Here is a 22,861-nt window from a genome sequence, read left to right on the forward strand (position 1 = left end):
GGTTTTCCATGGTTTTCCACTTTCACAACAGGCAAATGCTGGGGCTGCACCTTAATTAAGGCCACGGCCGCTTCCTTCCCACTCCTAGGCCTTTCCCATCTCATCATTACCATAAGACCTATCTGCATCGGTGTGACGTAAAACAAATTGTAAAAAAAAAAGAAGCTGTGGGTAGAATAGACGATCATTCAATCATGCAAGATATCTCATTCTTGTGGCTGGATCAGTAGGTAAACACTTTTAAAACTGTTTGTGCGCGCACATGTTATTTTATTGAGCACTGATCCAGTAGTTTCACATTTATTTACATTTTATTTATTACAGTAACGTAAATCTGTGTCCGGCTCCATGGCTAAATGGTTAGCGTGCTGGCCTTTGGTCACAGGGGTCCTGGGTTCGATTCCCGGCAAGGTCGAGAATTTTAACTATCATTGGTAAATTTAGCTGACACGGGGGCTTGGTTTATGTGTCGTCGTCATCATCATTTCATCCTCATGGCGATACGCAGGTCGCCTACGGAAGTCTATTCAAAAGACCTGCACCTGGCTAGCCGAAAATGTCCTCGGACACTCCCGGCATTAAAAGCCATATTCCATTTCCCTTTTTACGTGAATATGTGCTCATGAGCACCAGGAAATTGCTGAACAAATGCATCGCCTGCCCGTCGACCTAAAATAATTTTTCCGTACGAAAATATCTGTCTAACCATTTTAACAGCTGTGATTCAGACTGGCGACTGCTAGGTCAAACGCGCACACGATCCTTGCAAGGTCAAGGACTATGCGTCCGCCTCCCATACTGCTGCTTAAGTCTCGGAGAGTAAAAACGCCGCTGGACGGTCTTGGTTTATATGAGATACCCTGTATATTCTATTCGTGCATGCCTGATCTCCAGCGAGTGTCTGGACTACATTGGCACTACTTAATTTACAACCCTCGTAGATTTAAATTTCGCCCGTAAAATCGACGCCGAACTATTTCCATATGTATGCTGTTTCCTATAGCACTGTCTCATTTTATCCTACATTGACATTGACTTTTTCTTGAAGATGTAAATATGATCATAATAACTATACCTCGGATTTGTAGGTTTTAATAGGTTAGAATGCTAAGTAATGTTGCTTGTAGGAAGTGTCATGCAACCCGTTGTACCATAATGTAGGAAGAGTAGCATAAATGCAAGGAGTTCTGTAGGCTGTACCCCTAATATCTATGCAAATCTCATAGCATAACCGTTGTACAGTGTAGGGTATACTTGTTACTGGCTTAAGTAAGTTTGCATTCTAACCTATCAGTACCTAATAATTCGGACTCTAATAATAACCTTAAAATTTCAAACTTATACAGACTAGATGTTCTATTTCGACAGTACCTATCCTGCGGTACATATTCTAGGACCGAGACCCTGACATAGCCCCATTTTCTTCAGTAAACGCTCACTGTGGACGATGACGGAACAAAATCTGGCCTCCTCACTCCACCACGTGTACACATCTTGCTTCACCCTCGCCTGTGGAGACGAGGCTCACTTCCGTCTCCGCGCCGTGTCCGGTTAGTTAGTCTCGCTAAGTGCTAGCTGTGACGTATCTCGACGCTGTAGGACGCACGGCGCCCCCTGCTGACCCAGGGCATCAATCTTTGGCCTGTAATTGCCGCCCGCGCAACCCACAAATTAGCCACTACGGTGTCAGTTCGTTGTTTTTGTCATCACGCTCTTTCGAAATATAAACTTCCACATTAGCAGCATGTCCCGCATATTTTCTCCAACTTTACGATGAAGTTTTCAGTAAACTTGAGGCGGGAATAGAATTATATGTGCAAGTAACTACAAATGGAAACAGATATAGTTTGAACTTTCGATTTGTGCCATATATTTTTGATAAGGCAGATATGTTTGATTCAAGAGGTCAAATGGACTTTATCGCTATTGACATATCCCAAGCATAGATCATGGGTGACGACTGAAAATTTGACTAGATGAAACACCGAGTGAATGAGCAGTCACTTCTCTAGGAAACAGAACTCAGAGAAATATAGTAGATGAAGCATTTCTGATCCTGTAATGATTAAAAGGGGAGTTCCTCAAGGCAGTATTATTGGACCTTTATATTTACTTTTATATATAAATGATATGAAATGATCAAGGGGAAAAGGAGACTGTCCACATCTTCTCGAGAACCAAGATATTCCACGTCTGATCTTACGGGCGATATCATTCTACTCACATAAACACTTGTCAAAATGCAAAATAGTACTAATGTGATAGTAAATTATTGCAAAGAGTGGAATCTAAAAATTAATCGACAGAAAACGAGAGCGTATTAACAGTTCTGGTGATTACTGTTGAGGTACGAAATGTTTTACCATAGATTTTGGGGCGCACGACCCGTTTGTATTTGACTACCTCTTATAATTTGAATAATACGATGATGGTAAATTTTCAGATATTTAAAGATATTTTTCATGATTTAGTACAAGAAAGGGGCAAGTCCATCCTATGCTAATATCAATGGCGCTAGCTGAGATAAACTAGCAATTTATAGCTGAAGGAGATCTGTTGAAAGTAGAAATTCTTGTACACGATGAACTTTCGGAGGTTTATCAGGGATGCTTTCTGAGTATATTGGAATAAAGAACCCCTGGTCTCCGGTGGCTTGCTACAGAGTAACTGCATTTCATTTCGTTTGTTGTCCCAATTAACTCTGAATCTGTATTGCACTGAAAATAACAATTATTATTATTATTATTATTATTATTATTATTATTATTATTATTATTATTATTATTATTATTATTATTAACAAATACATCACAATTGGGAAATATCCCGATGGCAATGGTCACTTACAGTGGTGTGATAATAAGGTAAAGTTAAAACATAATTACCCAACAACAACAACAACAACAACAACAACAACAACAAAAGTACAACAAACAATTCCCTGGAAAGAGAATACTAAAATAAATACTACTAGTTTAACATTCTAAATCAAGCATCATAATACAAAATTTCACATACAACTTAATTATTTCCAGTGCTTAACACTACAGCTTACGCTGTAAGTTGATCTTACTACTAGCGTAACATTACAATGATAATTAAAGTTAAAAATTAATTACCCAACAACAACAACAACAACAACAACAACACAAACAAGAGTCATCACGATCATCATCAACGTCACACTCCAGTTGCCCGGGTGTGATTAACAAGCCTCATCCATTCCTTTCTGTCCTTCCACTTTCCCTTCTCCATTACTTCCGCCACATCCAATCAGCTTCTCTAATGTCCTTCCAAATCTGATCCATCCACCCTCTTCTCGGTCTTGCAACTGGTTTCTTTCTCTTAACTTCTCTTTTCAATTCCCTTCTTGCTACCCGTTCCTTTCCCATTCTTTACATGTCCGAACCATCTCAGTCTAGCTTTCTTTATATTCTGTACTAACGGTTCTATATTTAGCTCTTCTCTGATTTTAATATTTTGAATTCTATGTCTTCTTGTCTGTTTAACCGATGTACTTAAAATTTTCATTTCTTCTGCTTGGATCTTACTATCTTGTATCTTATTAATTACCAGCAAAAGTACAACAAGCAAATCCAAGGACAGAAAATATTACAAGAAATACTATTAATTAAACATTCTAAATCAAGCAGAAAATTACAAATTCAGTATCAATAATTTACAAATTTTACTTTTTCTCTTTACACTATCACTAATGATCTTCTTCAATGACTTGATACTGCTACAGGTAATTTATTCCAATCCCTTATGATCCTGTTCACGAAAGAAAACTTGCGCACATCCGTATGCTGGTGTCTGGCCCTTTGTTTTACGTTCGGCCTAAATGCTAGTTATTGACAGACGTCGCGGTGTTGGAATTTTGTCCCGCAGAAGTCCTTTAACGTTCTGGAAGCCAACGACACTGAGTTGTTACATTTAAAACACCCTTTAAAAGCATATTGCATGTTTTTACACTTTTGTTAAGGTATTTTCAAAAAAAAAAAAAAAAAAAAGATGATGGGGTTACAAATCGAACAAATAAGTATTACATTATTAATTAGTAATGAGCCACTGGAGACCGCGGGTCGCTTATACCGATAAAGCCAAACTGAGTGGCTCAGATGATTGAGGCTCTGGCCTTCTTACGCCAACATGGCAGTTTCGATTCCGACTCGGTCCGGTGGTATCTGAAGGTGCTCAAATACGTCATCCTCATGCCGGCAGATTTAATGGCACGTAAAAGAACTCCTGGAGGACTAAATTCCGGCACCTCGGCGTCTTCGAAAACCGTAAAAGTAGTTGGTGGGACGTAAAGCCGCCATTATTATTATTATTATTATTATTATTATTATTATTATTATTATTATTATTATTATTAAATCAATATACTCAGAAGGCATCTCTGAACAACCTCCGAAGTTTTGTCGATGGAGTTTGAGTTCACCTTGTATTATTATTAATACTCTAAAAATCTACAAGCCTTTCAAGATTTTACAAAGTGCTTTTAATGATGAAATGAAATGGCGTACGGCTTTCAGTGTCGGGAGTGTCCGAGGACATGTCGGGCTCGCCAGGTAGAGGTCTTTTGATTTGACGGCCGTAGGCGACCTGCGCGTCGTGATAAGGATGAAATGATGATGAAGACAACAACACAGGCCCCGTGACAGAGGAATTAACCAATGATGGTTAAAATTCCCGACCCTGCCAGGAATCGAACCCGGGACCCCTGAGACCAAAAGCCAGCACGCTAACCATTTAGCCATGGGGCCGAACGCTTTTCATGATGAAAACATTTCTTAACAGACCAAGTAGGGGTCCCCATACTACGAAAAACGTAAAATTTAGTAATTTCCTCAATTGTGCCGGGAGTTGAAGGGGTAAAGGCAAGGAAAGGTTTCAAATTATGAGTTTTGAATAGCTCTATCAAACTAAAAAACATATTTCGAAAATCGCTTGTTTCTGTACTCGTTTTCTTTTTGATTCAAATCCTAGCCAAATTAACTTATTTACAGAATTCTTTGTGTAATATGTTCCTTGGTTCAATACCCTCAGGAATTTTTCGACTCACATTAGCGCTCCTAGTGGGAGAAAAAGACAAACTGCTAATCTAAGAAATGGACTGTAATTTCTCATACTTGACTCTATTTTATGGCCGGCCCGCTGTGTAGGGGTAGCGTGCCTGCCTCTTACCCGAATGCCCCGGGTTCGATTCCCGGTCATGTCATGGATTTTTACCTGGACCTGAGGGCTAGTTCGAGGTCCACTCAGCCTACATGATTATCATTGAGGAGCTATCTGACGGTGAGATTGCAGCCCTCTGTTTAGAGAGCCAAGAGTAATGGCCGTGAGGATTCGTCGTGCTGACCACACGACACCTCGTAATCTGCAGTCCGGCTCCACGGCTAAATGATTAGTGTGCTGGCCTTTGGTCACAGGGGTCCCGGGTGGATTGCTGGTAGGGTCGGGAATTTTAACCATCATTGGTTAATTTCCCTGGCATGAGGGCTGGGTGTATGTGTTGTCTTCATCATCATTTCATCTTCATCACGACGTGCAGGTCGCCTAACAACGTGAAATCAAGAGACCTGCACCTGGCGAGCCGAACTCATCCTGGGATCTCCCGCCATTTCATTTTACCTCGTAATCTGCAGGCCTTCGAGCTGAGCAGCGGTCGCTTGGTAAGCCAAGGCCCTTCAGGGCTGTTGCGCCATGGGGTTTGGTTTATTATATTTACCTAAAATTCGTAGCTCATATCCCTAGGATCTGTTTAACACTGAGTTGCTTGCCTGAAGGCTAGAACTGTGGATTTTCCTGCTAAAAAAGCGATCAAATGGAGTTTCCTCTACCTTGCACCAAACTCTCAGTTTTCCTATACTGTTAGCTGTCATTATTGTTATGTCGTACGAGATGTAAAATTCAGGCTGGAAATAAATATATCTGCACATAGTTATTCGAGGAGTGTTGCACAGCTGTTGAGAAATACCATTGCCTTCATTCGCTATGCTCTTAGAATAAGTCACTTGGGAACAAGAGAGTTATGGAGGGAAGAGGAAGCTAAAATAGTCATCGAAAGACGGAGCAGGGGTTGGAGGGGGAGACTATATATACAAGAATATTACTTACTCTCATATCCGCCTGCACTTACACAGCGCTCCGCGATCTGTCACGAGTTCCGACGGCTGTCAACTGCTACTTTCATCTTTTCCGTAGAAACTGCTGACGAACGGCCCTCGATATGTTGTGTGCGACGTTACTGCTCTGAGGAAACAATCTATTGTCGCATGTAATTGGGAGCGGCGTCTGTTTCCCTCACTTTCTCGTGTTGTGGATTCGCCGAGAATCGTGTTAGTTGGGGCTGCTCTTTTTCGCCTGGTGCGTCAGGCACTCTTAACTGAATTTTCCGCCTGTTATTAGGTCTGCTGAACTAGAACTGTAGTAATCTTTGATTTTATTAGATTTCCACCAGTTTGTGCCAGACAAACAGCACTCCAGTCCAGGGTTTCCCAAACTTTTTGTCTCTGAGACGCCCTGAGCATATTGCAAGCATGTCCAAGAATCCATTAGGCACAGAACATAATACTGGGCCGATGACGTAGATGTTAGGTCCCTTTAAACAACTAGCATCATCATCAAGCAACATAATACTGCATTCTATGAACAAAAAGTCACGGTCCTGTGAGGAGCAGATATTTGGCATCAAGACTTGAAGCAAAACTAAAATTTTAGCAGCAGACAAGAAGGTAATTATGACATTTGTAGATTTCAAAAAGGCATGTGACTCTGTCGACAGGACACATTAATACAAGTGCTGAAAGAATTTGGAACTGATGACAAAACTAATATAATTCAACAGACATTAACAAACACCCGGTCACTAATAAAATTCCTTGGAGAACTATCAGAACCGTTTTAAATCAAGACAGGTGTGAGGCAAGGAGATGGCCTTTCCCCAATCCTTTTCAAATGCGTCTTGGAGAAGGTGATAAGGAAATAGAGAACAGAAATGAGGATGACTCAGCAAAATATCCCGAATGGAATCAAAATAGGACACAAAAAGGCTGGACTTAAATTTGAATGTCTTGCATTTGCAGACGACTCAGTGTTCTTCGCTGAAAATCTAGAGATTGCCACTAAACAGATAGAGGTTTTGCAAGAAACAGCAGAAAAGGCAGGACTGCAAATATCCTCTGAGAGAACTTGAGTACACGTACATAGATCCCAAAGAACCAACATGGACAATGAAGACCAGGTACGGTGACATAAAGACAGTCTACAAATTCAAATACTTAGGGGAGATTCTGACTCCTAACAACAATGAGAAGCCAGCTATAGAAGAAAGAGCAAAAATGGAGATTGCATTCAGACTATGCCAGGAAGTCCAAATCCCCCTCCTGTCAAGCCAAACTCAGACACTATAATACCGTGGTGAAAGCAGAGCAGCAGAGACAACTGACAGAAACGGCATTACCGAAATAGAAAAGAAAGAGCGTAAATTTCTGAGAAAAATTCTGGGACCCAAGAGAGCAAGAGGAAATGAGTTTACCTTCCGTTTGAGATCAAATCAAGAGCTGTATGAAAAACACGAGAACATTTCAACCTCGATAAGAATGGAATAAAAGGTAGATTATTAAAATCAATCAAAGGCATTTATGTTGACAATTGGGCTTCAGTGAGAATTGATGGCATGAGTTCTTGGATCAGGGTACTTACAGGGGTTAGACAAGGCTGTAATCTTTCACCTTTTCTGTTCGTAGTTTACATGGATCATCTGCTGAAAGGTATAACATGGCAGGGAGGGTTTCAATTAGGTGGAAATGTAGTAAGCAATCTGGCCTATGCTGATGACTTGGTCTTAATGGTAGATTGTGCCGAAAGCCTGCAGTGTAATATCTTGGAACTTGAAAATAGGTGCAATGACTATGGTATGAAAATTAGCCTCTCGAAGACTAAATTTATGTCAGTGGGTAAGAAATTCAACAGAACTGAATGTCAGATTTGTGATACAAAACTAGAACAGGTCGGTAATTTCAAGTATTTAGGTTCTGTGTTCTCACAGGATGGTAATATAGTAAGTGAGATTGAATCAAGGTGTAGTAAAACTAATGCAGTGAGCTCGCAGTTGCGATCAATAGTATTCTGTAAGAAGGAAGTCAGCTCCCAGACGAAACTATCTTTACTTCGGTATGTTTTCAGACCAACTTTGCTTTACGGGAGCGAAAGCTGGGTGGATTCTGGATATCTTATTCATAAGTAACAGATATGAAAGTAGCGAGAATGAATGCAGGTACAATCAGGCGGGAACAATGGCACGAGGGTACTCGGAATTAGGAGATAACGGCTAATTTAAGAATGATATCAATGGATGAAGCTGTACGCATAAACCGACTTCGGTGGTGGGGTTATGTGCGGCGAATGGAGGAGGATAGGTTACCTAGGAGAATAATGGACTCTGTTATGGAGGGTAAGAGAAGTAGAGGTAGACCAAGACGACATGGTTAGACTCAGTTTCTTATGATTTAAAGATAAGAAATATAGAACTAAATGAGGCCACAGCACTAGTTGCAAATAGAGGATTGTGGCGACGTTTAGTACATTCACAGAGGCTTGCAGACTGAACGCTGAAAGGCATAACAGTCTATAATGATACTGTATGCATGTATGTATGTATGTATGTATGTATGTATGTATGTATGTATGTATGTATGTATGTGAGAAAAAGACGACTGACTGAGAAGAATGGGGCCGGAACGCCTAGCAAATAAGATCATCATCTTCCAGGAAAGGAGAAAGACCCAAGTACCATGGCTGAAGGAAGTTCATTAGGATCTTAAAAATGTGGCATTGAGGAGGGAATTACAAATAGAACAGTGCTCAGAAGGAAAATTGCGGAGGTGACGGATCTGTTCTTAGAGAAACCCAGGAGAACAAGAAGGGTGTTCTCGGATGAGGAACGAGCAAAAGTGAGCCAGAGAATGAAGGAGTATTGGCGTAAAAAGATAGAACATCAACAGTCATGAAGTTGTGTAATCGTAACCCACGGGAGGTTGAAGTGATCCTAAATAAAAAAACATGATTTTATAATGATACCACATTTTGATTGTATTCGTATAATTTAGGACTAATATTTACTTTCTTTGAAAGTTTAATTTGACTTCAGTTACATAAGGATACTTTATAAATGCACAGAAATTATAAAACAGTGTGACACTTGGCTAATAACTACAATAGACTGGATCTGGAAACTTTGTGAAAAAATTCACTTGTTGCGGCTGTTGGATGAATGAGACGGATGGTGCTGTTTCTCAAAGAGCACCCGTTTTACAAGCGTAGTCACTCGAACCGAAGATCAGCCTCTACATTACCTCTGTTTCTGTACTTCGTTTTCATTTTTGTGAAAGCAGAAAAGGTACACTCACACAGGTATGTTGTCGTGAAAGACATTAAACGCAGTATTTCCTTTCTAAACATTGTAGGATATAAGGGAATGTCATGGACCCAAAAATCGATCAGAGACGTCGAGTTGATATATTCATGGAACTTCCTGAAATTATGCATCCTACTCGATTTGATTCTCCACCCATATCATACTGTACTTCAATTTATTTTTCAATTACTCTCTGCCAAGATACTTCGGCTAGATGATCTTCCTCAAGGAAGGGCACTTGATGTTCGGTTTCAAAGAAGGGATTTCTGATCTACGAGATTTCCTCAACCGGAGGCGGATACTAGCAATTCCAAGTGTCCCACAATTGTATCAATTACACTGCCTCGTAGTATTTCTTCTTTTTCCACTGCAAACTTGTACCATCTATTGGTCAATGTAAGAGTTACATATACTGTATCACGGCCGACAGGATCCCTCGCTGCGCTCCGCTAGCTAGAGCGACGCATCAAGTCGGCCGTGACTGTATGTATATAATACAACAGTGAAGGTATACTCCCTAAATTTAGTATAATGATCCATGAATTGTGCGCGTACAATCAAATTCCACTCCTCAAATACCTACAACGTACATTATTATTGCGGATCCCGGGGGTTCGCGGACTACAGTTTGGGAATGGCTACTCTAGTCGGTGTTTAGAAATTAAATATTGTATTTACTCTCGTATTTGCAATGGGTGTTCATCTTGTCTAGCAGGCCTACGCCTTATTGTGACGCACTCATCTTTTTTTGTGGTTTCTTTATAACTGCATAGCCTTTGGTGGTGAAGATTGAGAACCCAACTAGCTTCGAGGCTGATAACTTGACGGTCAGACAGCTACACCTACAGTGATATTTCATCTTATTCTTATTATTGTTATTATTATTTATCTAGAGAAATCATTTGATAAGGTAGAATGGTATCAGTTATTCCAAATGATAAAAGAAACGGAGTCAAATATGAAGACAGGAGTCTGCAGTCTCTACAGAGAAGTGGCGATGATAAACTGCGATGGGAAACAAGAGGAAGCAAACATAAGACGGGGTGTTAGTCAAGGTTGTGCCCTCTCACCAGTACTATTCAACGGATACATCCAGAAAGCTCTAGATGAAACAAGGGAGAAGCTAGGACAAAGAGGTGGAGTTCACATTCAAGAAGAAGGAATAGATACAATTCGTTTTGCTGACGAGGTAGAAATAATAGCGGAGAGTGAGGAACATTGAACGACAATGCTGGAAGTAATGAATATTTTTACATATGGATATAATATGAAAATAAATTCAGATAAAACAAAAGTAATGGTGATATGTAAGCAACAAAGAAATATAAAGATAGCTCTGCGCGGGAACCAACTCAGAACGTTGAAGAGTTTTAATTAGGAAGAAAAATAACAGCTGATAGCCGAAGTAAAAGAGATCTAGTCAACAGAATTAACCAGGCAAAGATAGCCTTCATTAAAGAGAGAAAGCTCCTTAAATATAAAAATATCAGCTTAAAACTGAGGAAAAAATTAGGTAAGACATATGTAGGGGGGTGTATTTCTGTACGGAAATGAGAGCTGGAGATTAGAGGTGGCAGAGAGGAAACTAGTAAAAGCCTTTGAACAATGGTACTATAGACGAATACTAAAAATTCCTTGGACATAAAGTTACTGATGAGGAAGTAATGGAAAGCGTTGATGTGAATACCGGGAAACGAAACAAAGCCGCAAATATCCCAAGGACTAGGATACATAATCGATCTGGAATTGGTAGTACTGTCAGCTTTAGACTTCGCTGATGATATTGTGGTTATTGAAAGAGATGTTGGATCTTATTATTCTTACCGTTAACAGTTTGGCTTCAATGGGTTTAGAAGTCAATCCTTCGAAAAGAAACATAATTAACATTAGAAATCGTACTCTTACGAACGGTTCTGTCACCTGATCTTTCGGAGATTCAGTTGCATCCTTGGAGGAAGGTAAGGTTAAGAATTATCGGGTCGTAAATTTCTCAGATGAAATTATTTTTTATAAGAACAAATTATTTAAAATTCAAACCATAATTTAAATCTTTTGAAATGTTCTACCTCACTACAACCTAATTGGAAACTGAATATTATAATTAGTTTATTTGGACAAGTATCATTTACAAAATACAAGCAACACCTATTGAGAAAATACCAAATCGTTCTAGATGATGCAAACAAATTAATTTTAAGCTTACCATATGACTGTCCTAATGATATGCTGTATGCGCCCAAAAGTTTCAGCTAGTAAGATTGTCTTTACTTCTTTCTTATCCCTTCCTGAATACAGAACAACAATCCACACGAAATCATTCACCGTTACCGCAGCCCGACAATGGAATCTCTTACCAGTGGACGTCAGAAGCTTGTCCAGTAGCTGAGCTTTTAAACATACCTGTGTCGAAATACTACGTAAACTTGCATGAATCATCAAGTTTTGACCTGAAAACATCCCCTCCTACTTCCTCTTCCTCATTATTTCCCTCTTCCTGTCACAGATCTTCTTCTCTTCACCTCTCAATTGAAGGCGATATCACGGTGTCTGCTTGAATTATATATACAGTGCGTTTGCTTACGGGTGGGGCCGGGATAAACCTCGCGAGCCATGGATGAGCTTGAGAAGCACGAGTCAAGTTCGAGAATGCGGCAGTTGTAAGCCAGCCCGCTGTGCAGCACGTGTGTAACGCAGTGGTTAGAAATGCAACAGGCTGAATACCCGCTTGAACAGAGACCTTTTATGTACAATACATATGTAAAAACAGTCATGTAGAAAGGTGCGCAGACAATTTACGATGAAATATCCGTGTGCTCCAGTTTCGGGTAGAGAAAATGTTAGACAGCTAACAAATTAAGGACAAGAGGATCGCTAAATGCTTCAATTCCTAAGCGAAAAGGAAGAGTATTGACGGAGGACAAAATTGGTGAATTGAACGATGTCAGAACTGTGTGGCAACAGACGGACATCACTTCCAACATCCAAGGTAACTACTGCGTAGACTAATTAATTAATTAATTACTGACATGAAATGACATGTCGTATGGCTTTTAGTGCCGGGAGATCCCAGGACGGGTTCGGCTCGCCAGGTGAAGGTCTTTCTATTTGACTCCCGTAGGCGACCTGCGCGTCGTGATGAGGATGAAATGATGATGAAGACAGCACATACACCCAGCCCCCATGCCATTGGAATTAACCAATTAAGGTTAAAATCCCCGACCCGGCCGGGAATCGAACCCGGGATCCTCTGAACCGAAGGCCAGTACGCTGACCGTTCAGCCAACGAGTCGGACATTGATGACATAATGTGTCTTAGCACTGTGATACAGACAGTGGAAGCGTACAGGTAGCTGATTTCCGCCCGACAGCGTAGCTAATGCTCGCCAAGTGATGCTGGCGCGCCTTAAGCCAGCAAGTGGCTAGTGCCAGGGAAGCGAGGTTTCTCCCGGCCCCACCCGTAAGCGAATGCAGTGTATTTTTGAATATTTCTTTAGTAGTATATCTAGTACTTATTAATCATATATTTTAATGTACACTACGTACAATGTGTAGTATATAGATGATATGATTTCCATTTTATGTGTGATATGATTCTTCCTTAATATCACTACGTTTGATTATTTTATTAATACTATTACTGTTATTATTCTTGATATTGTTTTCATATTATTGTCATCAGTAATTATTATTAAGTCTTCTAGGTTAAGACTGGTTAAGTGTAAGTGTACATCACTAACTTTACCAAAAAAATAAAACATATTATTATTATTATTATTATTATTATTATTATTATTATTATTATTATTATTATTATTATATTCTTTTCCCAATCATATGAGGTCAGTACTATTGTGGATTAAGCCTAGTTTTGCGGCCAGATGCCTTAGGGAATCTGACACCTAGCTGCCAGCCCTAAATGCAGATACGTGGTAATTGATTGCTTGACTCGACGTGACGCCAACCCAATGTGGAGGGTTGTGTTCACCGTTGCGTGTTTCTGTGGGGTTGGCTGTTCTGTATGTACAGTAGATGTGTAAAAATGAGTCACTAAGATTCGAATTCGGACCACGATGAATATCTTAAGCTCAATTAGGGCTAATGAGAGTTCTTAAAAGCGATTCCCAAATGAGTGTAATGATATCGTTAAAAGAGAAATTTAGATGTTTGCTGAGGGAATGATATCATACTAGAAATGGTGAAACAAGACGTTTGAGTGGTTCGTTAAAAGAGAAATTTAGATGTTTGCTGAGGGAATGATATCATACTAGAAATGGTGTAACAAGACGTTTGAGTGGTTTACTAAGAGTACGCCTGAGATAAGGAACGAGTAGTGTTCCATTAGTAACACAGTTGCAAGTGGATGTTAATTAAAATGTTGTCTCTTATTTCAATGCCTCAGATAATGAGATATTAGTAACAACATCATTAGTAGGTAATCAGCGACAACCTGGGCCAAAATCCATTGAAACCGGGCCAACAGTAGGAAACAGATACTGTGGCAATCAGAATCATCACACAAGTATATTTAATTGATAGTATTTGGCATTCGGAGTACACACCCAGTCTTGCTGTTATGCAAATAAGCGTTGATGGCTGAAGTTATACTGGCAGTGACTTGCCATTGAATTGGGCCAGAAATTATTACATTTTTCTTCATTTTTTACTCAATATTTACTTGATAAGGTTAACTTAAAAGAGTTGAGAATGAAAGTTAAAAGTTGAGTCTGGAGATCAACCGCCAAACGGCAAAATTTACCGAGCAAGTTGGCCGTGCGGTTAGGGTCGTGCAGCTGTGAGCTTGCATTCAGGTGACAGTGGATTCGAACCCCACTGTTAGCAGCCCTGAAGATTGAATTTCCATGGTTTCCCATTTTCAGACCTTAATTAAGGTGGATAGGAAAGAGCTAGGAGTAGATAGGAAGCGTCCGCATTCTTTGCATTTGCCTGGTGTGAAAATGGGAAATCACGGAAAACCATCTTAAGGGCTGCCGACAGTGGGGTTCGAAACCACTACCTCCCGAATGCAAGCTGACAGCTACAGGTGCGCGGGGGGGGGGCATGATCAACCCGAACACAGGCATGTTATTAATGCAAACATTCCTATACAATAACAACGTTCACAAACAGAAAAACAGAACCATAATAGAGCTTGTTTCTTAAATACAGTTTTGAACGAGTCTTACATACGTAGTTTTCAATAATATTCGCAAGTAAAAGGAAAAATAGAACTTGATTCATAAATTAATATTTTGAAGGAATGTTTTATATACGAAGCTATCAAAAATAATATTCTTCTTCTTCTACCGCTTTTGCACGCACCTGTGGCGTCGCGGGTGCCAACTCTGTCGCACATGTGGACTTGGCTCTGATTTTCTGTCGGATGCCCTTCCTGACGCAACCTGTTGTCTCTATTGCGTGTTTCTGTGGTGGTTAGTAGTGTAGTGTGTTGTGTGAATATGAAGAGGAGAGTGTAGGAAAAAACACAAACACCCAGTCCTCGGGCCAGAAGAATTAATCAAAGGCGATTAAAATCCCCGACCCGACCGGGAATCGAACTCGGGGCCCTCTGAACCGAAGTCCTCAACGCTGACCATTCAGCCAATGAGTCGAATAAGCTGTCAAAAATAATCACAGGTAAGATATTAGAACTTCATTCATAAATACATTTTCGTAATAAATATCCTATTACCGTGCTGTATATTATGCATTTCATAATAAGAAGTGTGGAAAGCTCTACCACTAGCTGTACCGCCTGAACAGTCTCGATTGGAAAATGTAGTTCTCTGAAGAAAAGTTGGCTTTCTAATCTCTTTTTCATAAAACCATCTACCGCTTTCTCCACATTTAACGCCTGAACAACCTCCGAAGACTACCAAACCCCACGTTTTAAAAGGACTTAACATCTAGGAGGAGAATTTTTGGGGAGCAAACTGGCACTGTTCCCGTGTCTCATAATGCTAGAGCCAACATCGTTTCGAGATTCCTGCACGAGAACCACGTGCAATGAATGGAGTGGTATCCAGAAGTTCAGACTTGAACCTGTGACCAAATGGAGCAATGCATACAAGCGATAAATTCACCACCGCAAATATTAAAACTCTTGAAGACGCCCTATTGCATGGCTGACGTTATCTACATCAACTGAATATGCGTTACGTTGTCAGAAGCATGAAAAAGCGTTGTAAAGCTGTTAGGCATCCGAAGGGTGGCAATATTCCTTATTATCTTTCTTAATCTGCTTACCCTTCAGGGTTGGATTTTCCCTCGGACTCAGCGAGGGATCCCACCTCTACCGCCTCAAGGGCAGTGTCCTGGAGCGTGAGACATTGGGTGGAGGGATACAACTAGGGAGGAAGACCAGTACCTCGCCCAGGCGGCCTCACCTGCTGTGCTGAACAGGTGCCTTGGTGGCGGATGGGAAGATTGGAAGGGATAGACAAGAGGGAAAGAAGCGGCCGTGGCCTTAAGTTAGATACCATCCCGGCATTTGCCTGGAGGAGAAGTGGGAAACTACGAGAAACCACTTCCAGGATATCTGAGGTGGGAATCGAACCCACCTCTACTCAGTTGACCTCCCGAGGCTGAGTGGACCCCGTTCCAGCCCTCGTACCACTTTTCAAATTTCGTGGCAGAGCCGGGAATCGAACCCGGGCCTCCAGTGGTGGCAGCTAATCACACTAACCACAACACCACAGAGGCGGACTTCCTTATTATCACGTAACTATTTTGGTGTATGACCAGAGACCATTCTATTTATGAAATGTCGTACGGCTTTTAGTGCCTGGATATCCCAGGAAGGGTTCGGATCGCCAGGTGCAGGTCTTTCTATTTGACACCCGTAGGTGACCTGCGTGTCGTGATGAGGATGAAATGATGATGAAGACAACACATACACCCAGCCCCCGTGCCATTGGAATTAACCAATTAAGGTTAAAATCCCCGACCCGGCCTGGAATCGAACCCGGGACCTCTGAACCGAAGGCCAGTACGCTGACCGTTCAGCCAACGAGTCGGACATTCTATTTATGACGCTTTGTGAAGTGACGTCCCGTACTGAGTGTCCAAAGAACGTATTACCTGTCAATTCTTAATTGTTGCAAGGAAGAAGGTTTATTTTCATGACGTATGTTTTCACTTCGGTATATATGGGTACTATTTGATGGCCATTATGTATGACATGTTCTGCCACAGCAGATTTCTCTGGCTGACAACCAGCGATGTTAATCATTTTTTAAGCAACTTCTGTCATTTATAAAGAACAACATTTTACACCTAGGTATAAATGGGTATAAAGCAAATATTTTAGTTGCAACTGTCACTTCATAATAACAGAGAATTTTAAAATTTCTATTCTGCAGTAGGTGAGTTTTACCGAAACTTTTATTTTTGAATGGAATTTACTTAAAAATTGCTTTTTCCGAAACAAATGCTCCCTTTCCTCAGAAACTACCGGGTGCATTTCCATGAAGTGTTTACCAAATGTTGTGATACTATTTGGTTGACATTTCCTGAATCGTTTTTAAAAAAAATAAAGTATTTGCAGGGAAAAATAAGAATTGGCTACTCTAGATCAGTGCATGCAAAAGACATGAGTTAACATCATGTCAAAAAATCATATTTCTTAAAAGGGGCGACCAAGGAATGATTGAATTAGAACCATGAGACTATTTTTGATTCGTACTACCACGCGGGGAACACCATGGGTCGCCTTTACTTGCGAGTAGTACCACTCTGTTAGGTACTGAATAGTTTTGTGATTCGTAGCACTCAAGCGGGGTTCAGTGTGGGTTCCCAGTACCCGTGAGTCATACCCATGTGAGCAACACCACGGGTCTGGGCGTTGCCTGTGAGTTGTACCACTATATGAGCAACACCACGGGTCTGGGCGTTGCCTGTGAGTTGTACCACTATATGAGCAACACCACGGGTCTGGGCGTTGCCTGTGAGTTGTACCACTATATGAGCAACACCACGGGTCTGGGCGTTGCCTGTGAGTTGTACCACTATATGAGCAACACCACGGGTCTGGGCGTTGCCTGTGAGTTGTACCACTATATGAGCAACACCACGGGTCTGGGCGTTGCCTTTGAGTTGTACCACTATATGAGCAACACCACGGGTCTGGGCGTTGCCTGTGATTTGTACCACTATATGAGCGACACCGTGGGTCTGCGTTGCCAGTGATTAGTACTCACTTTGTGAGGAACACTACGGGAATGCCGGCACCCGTGATTAGTACACCTAGGTTTGAGTTGGCTATGAGTGGCGCCATTATGTGAGAAACACGATAGGTCTGCGTTACCTTTACGATGTACAATACTTGTGAGTAGTACCTTAATGTTTGGAACACTGTGAGTTTACGCTACCTTTGATTAGTACCGCAGCTTGAGAAATACCATGGTTCTACTTTACTCGCGACATGTACCATTCTGAGGGTCCTTAGACCTGGAATTTGGACCCCTTTAGATATCAAGCATCCTCGATTCAGGATTGTACTTCATGAGTGGGCCCTTGGTCAGTAATGAATTATCTATGATCTTTTTTGAGTTGGATCCACTCCTTTTTTGTTTGCTCGTTTTTTGTTGCTTTTTTGTTTTTGGTTCATGTCCGTCCATGCCTTCTTCATGACGATTTTTTTTATTTTGGTCAGTGGATGATTTTGAACTTTTTGTTGTAATTTCATTTCGTACCATTAGGGGCCGATGACCTCGATGTTAGGCCCCTTTAAACAACAAGCATCATCATCATCAATCATATTAATACATTCAATGGCTACTGAGAAAAAGGTTCATTTATTCAGCTACTTGAACATTGATGAGATACAGCATTACGACTCCCCTTACGATAAGAATTGACGCCGCCCGCTCCAGTAGAAAGAATTGAACAATAAAGACAGCGAGCGCGTAAGCGTATGGATGAAGGTTATTAGATCACTTTCTACTAAACCGAACTTATTGGGAAATTTTTTATACATTGAAAGGAGGATAAAATGAATATTTAAAGTCCTCTGCGCTTATTAACTGAAGTTCGCGAGCTGCACATTTTCTCCTCTATTCTGGACATCCATCATGGAGCTGTTAAATGTGTCACCCTCCAACTCTTCTCCTCTACTTAGAAGTAGGTTAAGTTCCAATGCTTGAGGTTTACTTCGTTCCTCTGCTGTGAAAGAAAATGAAACGCAAAAGAAAGAAATTGTGTTAGCAATCTTATTCTCGATCGATAGATAATTCTGCTCCGTGGAATATGGTTTTCAGTGGTTGAGGGAGGGAAGACAGCCAGTCAAGAAACATGATTCTCCCGACGGATGTAGGTTAACGTTTTTTTCGTATGTCATACGAGTTCACTTTATCACTACTGGAAGAAATCTACATGCTGTAAAGTTACGTAGAGGCATGCCCAAATATTATTTTATAAACGACGACGGACTCTCAGTTCAAGGGGATTACATAACAAATCTGGAAATTCAATAGTCAGGTGAAGCAGGCAGTGTTTGAAAAATACAACCAAACGAAGCATCTGTCTGGCGGTAAAGGCGTGCTCGGTTCACTCAGAGAGGCGTGGGTTCAATTCCCTGTAAGGGATTCGAGTAAGTTGAGCTAAGTTGGAGGATTTTCCAAGGAATATTCCCGTGTATGAAATATTGAGCCGCCTCTGTGGTGTAGTGGTTAGCGTGATTAGCTGCCACCCCCGGAGGTCCGGGTTCGATTCCCGGCTCTGCCACGAAATTTGAAAAGTGGTACGAGGGCTGGAACGGGGTCCACTCAGCCTCGGGAGGTCAACTGAGTAGAGGTGGGTTCGATTCCCACCTCAGCCATCCTCGAAGTGGTTTTCCGTGGTTTCCCACTTCACCTCCAGGCGAATGCCGGGATGGTCCCTAACTTAAGGCCACGGCCACTTCCTTCCCTCATCCTTGCATATCCCTTCCAATCTTCCCATCCCCCTACAAGGCCCCTGTTCACCATAGCAGGTGAGGCCGCCTGGGCGAGGTACTGGTCATACTCCTCAGTTGTATCCCACGACCAAGAGTCTGAAGCTCCAGGACACTGCCCTTGAGGCGGTAGAGGTGGGATCCCTCGCTGAGTCCGAGGGAAAAACCGAACCTGGAGGGTAAACAGATGATGATGATGATGATGAAATATTGAACTATGATGAAAAAAGCCAAGTAATAACGATTTCTGCGGAACAACTTGAAGAAGATGATTCCAGGCGACAATTGGATTGGCTTGCGCTTCCTAAACCAATAAAAATAATCCAAAGACGAGTGGAAACTTTCTTTGGTCTAGAAAGCCAAGAATAACGGCCGAGAGGATTCGTCGTGCTGACCACACGACACCTCGTAATCTGCAGGCTTTCGGGCTGAGCAGCAGTCCTTGGTAGACCAAGGCCTTTAGGGCTGTAGTGCCATGGGGTTAGTTAGAAACCTTCTTCTAGTTACAAGAGGAGTATTCCTGAGACTCGGCTCGCTGTTTCTCAGTTATGTAAGAATGATAGAGTATAAAATGTTCCATGAAAATTTTCACGAGACCATGTGTGTACAAGGACGCCCTCAGCTACCACGCAAACCACATGAAACGATTTATTTTTACAGAAATCTGATATGTGGCTTCCATCTGCGCAACAGGGAAGCTAACAGAATACTAGATGTGTCGTGGTGCAATCACAAGCTCCTGCACAGTCCAACACCATTCTACCTTGGGGTCACGTTAGATCGCACCTACCCCGCGAAAACCACTGTTTCAAGGTAAAGCGAAAGGTGTACGCTCGTATAAACAATATTCGTAAGGTGACAGGTAGAAGATGAGTGCTCAGCCATCTACGTTCAGGATATCTGCTCTGCGGCTCTGCTTTTTGTAAAATTCCAAATCTATTCACGCAAGTTTTATACGGAGGCGATGAAGTAGAAAACATACAAAACTTACGTGGAATTCCTTTCAGAGAAGAAATGTGTTCATTGCCATGTTCAGGTACCCACAAGCCCACCCCCAAGAGTACATTATTACTTTTATAACTTAACGAAGAGTAGCGCACGGCATTCTCCATTGCTGGAATGGCTACTAGCATTGCTATGGGCTGACGTAAAATGCGTTGTGACGTCACTCTAATGAATGATCAGAAGCACATAGCGTCACCAACCCGCAGTAAAAAAAATCATACGTAAATATAGCCTGTAAGTAAAGCAATATACAGTATGAACCGAAATTCGCGCACTCGGACGTCGCAGCGCGACTCCTCACATGCCAGTAATAAAAAAAAAAGTATCTCACAAAAGTTCGTCCTGCGAGTATATCCGGCAGAAAAAAGGACGTTGCAGAGTGGCAGTCTGGCAACACTGTAACCACATGTAGGGCAACTACCTCTGTCAACACATTTTACTCGTGTTGTACAGGTGGAGCAGTGGTTAGCGTTCTGGATTAGCATGCAGGAGGCGGAGGGGTCGATCCTGGGTTGAGGCGTATGTTTTTTTATTTCGTAAATGTAGTTCAGGTGGTATGGTATCTGGCATCTTAATCGTCAACAGCGATTGCAGCGGGTCCTCTAGAAACCATTTGCACTTACATACTACGATCCTAGAAATGGACGAACAATCGTTTTCATTGGTCAGCTTTGAAAGACGCCCTTTCCACGTTGTGGGCGTGAATTTATTCGCTGTTGACGATTAAGGTACTAATGTTGCGTGAACAGGACTATAGTAATGCCCTCCTTTTTCAGCAGGAGAATATGCAGCGCCTGTGTGAAATGCATCTTGTCATGTCATACGGATAGATAATGCCCTTAACGAATCAGTCAGAATAATTTACAACATGTCTGCAACCAATTCCTGCAAGTAAACTCTTATCCGTTGTTAGGCACAGCAGAAAGAACGATACAAACAAAACGGCGTTCTTCATCCCTTTTACGGGGAGTTCGGTCACGTGACAGCTCCTCGGAAGAACACCTCCACTGTGTGGCTTTCCAGAAAGTGTAAGGCTTGCCAGATGGAAGTAGAAATTACACCCGCCACCGACTGAGGTAAAGGAAGAAATGTCACCAGAACGTGACTTGCCGTATACCACTTTCTGGTTAGTGTACAGCCATCAGAAGAATATTTATTCTGTACTCTAATTCTTATTAACTACAGGTGGTAATTAATGATATTTTCATTTCAATACTTCTCCGTGTCCTTGGCTGCATGACAAGCGTCATGGCCTTCAGTACAGAGGACGCTGTGTTCGACTTCTGGCCGGGCCAGTAATTTATCTCTGTACGGGACTAAGTGCATCTGTGGTGTAGTGGTTAGTGTGATTAGCTGCCACCCGGAGAGGCCCGGGTTCGATTCCCGGCTCTGCCACGAATTTTGAAAAATGGTACGAGGGCTGGAACACTCAGCCTCGGGAGGTCAACTGAGTAGAGGGGGGTTCGATTCCCTCCTCAGCCATCCTAGAAATGGTTTCCCGTGGTTTCCCACTTCTCCTCCAGGCAAATGCCGGGATGGTACCTAACAAAAGGCCACGGCCGCTTCCTTTCCTCTTCCTTATATATCCCTTCCAAACTTCCCATCCCCCCACAAGGCTCCTGTTGAGCATAGCAGGTGAGGCCGCCTGGGCGAAGTACTGGTCATCCTCCCCAGTTGTATCCCCCGACCCAGAGACTGAAGCTCCGGGACACTGCCCTTGAGGTGGTAGAGGTGGGATCCCTCGCTGAGTCCGAGGGAAAAACCGACCCTGGAGGGTAAACAGATTACGAACGAACGAACGAACGAACGAACGAACGAACGAACGAACGAACGAACGAACGAACGGGACTGAGTGTTTATATTCATTTTAATACATGCCTCTTAGTCTAAACACAACACGCCAAACTACCAACTACAACAAAACCGCGAATTAGTGAATACATCCTTCCAGATAGGGAAAAGTATCCTCACACAAAGTGGCGACCACAGGAAATTAGAAAAATGTCAATAATAATAATAATAATAATAATAATAATAATAATAATAATAATAATAATAATAATAATAATGTCGGTACTTAAGAAGCTATATAACTGCAGTAAGAATGTGGTGTGCCTCCTTCTTCGAGCTCAACCGACATCCCACAAACTGACTTTAACTACCCGTTCGAAAGCTCTATATTTGTTGATCTATCATTTGATCTATTGTGACTAGAATGACGTTAATAACATTTCGAAGCAATAATCGATAAAAAGCAAACCACAGATTTCCGGTGTGGATGGATAAAATTAAATGAGACTGCGTTTGTGGAACGTGCTGTCACTTGGGTGGTCTTGTCACTCGTAGATCTTATACAAGAAAACCTTTCATCAGTTATTAATTCTTAATTCAGTTCTGCGAGGAACTATTATCAATACATGTATTATTAGCCATAGACTGTAAAGACAAATAAATTCATTATTGAATAAAACGGAAGAAGTAAATTAATATCAGAGTACATGAAA

The sequence above is a fragment of the Anabrus simplex genome, chromosome 4 (genome assembly GCF_040414725.1).
Source record: "Anabrus simplex isolate iqAnaSimp1 chromosome 4, ASM4041472v1, whole genome shotgun sequence".
NCBI classification, from domain to species: Eukaryota; Metazoa; Arthropoda; class Insecta; order Orthoptera; family Tettigoniidae; genus Anabrus; species Anabrus simplex.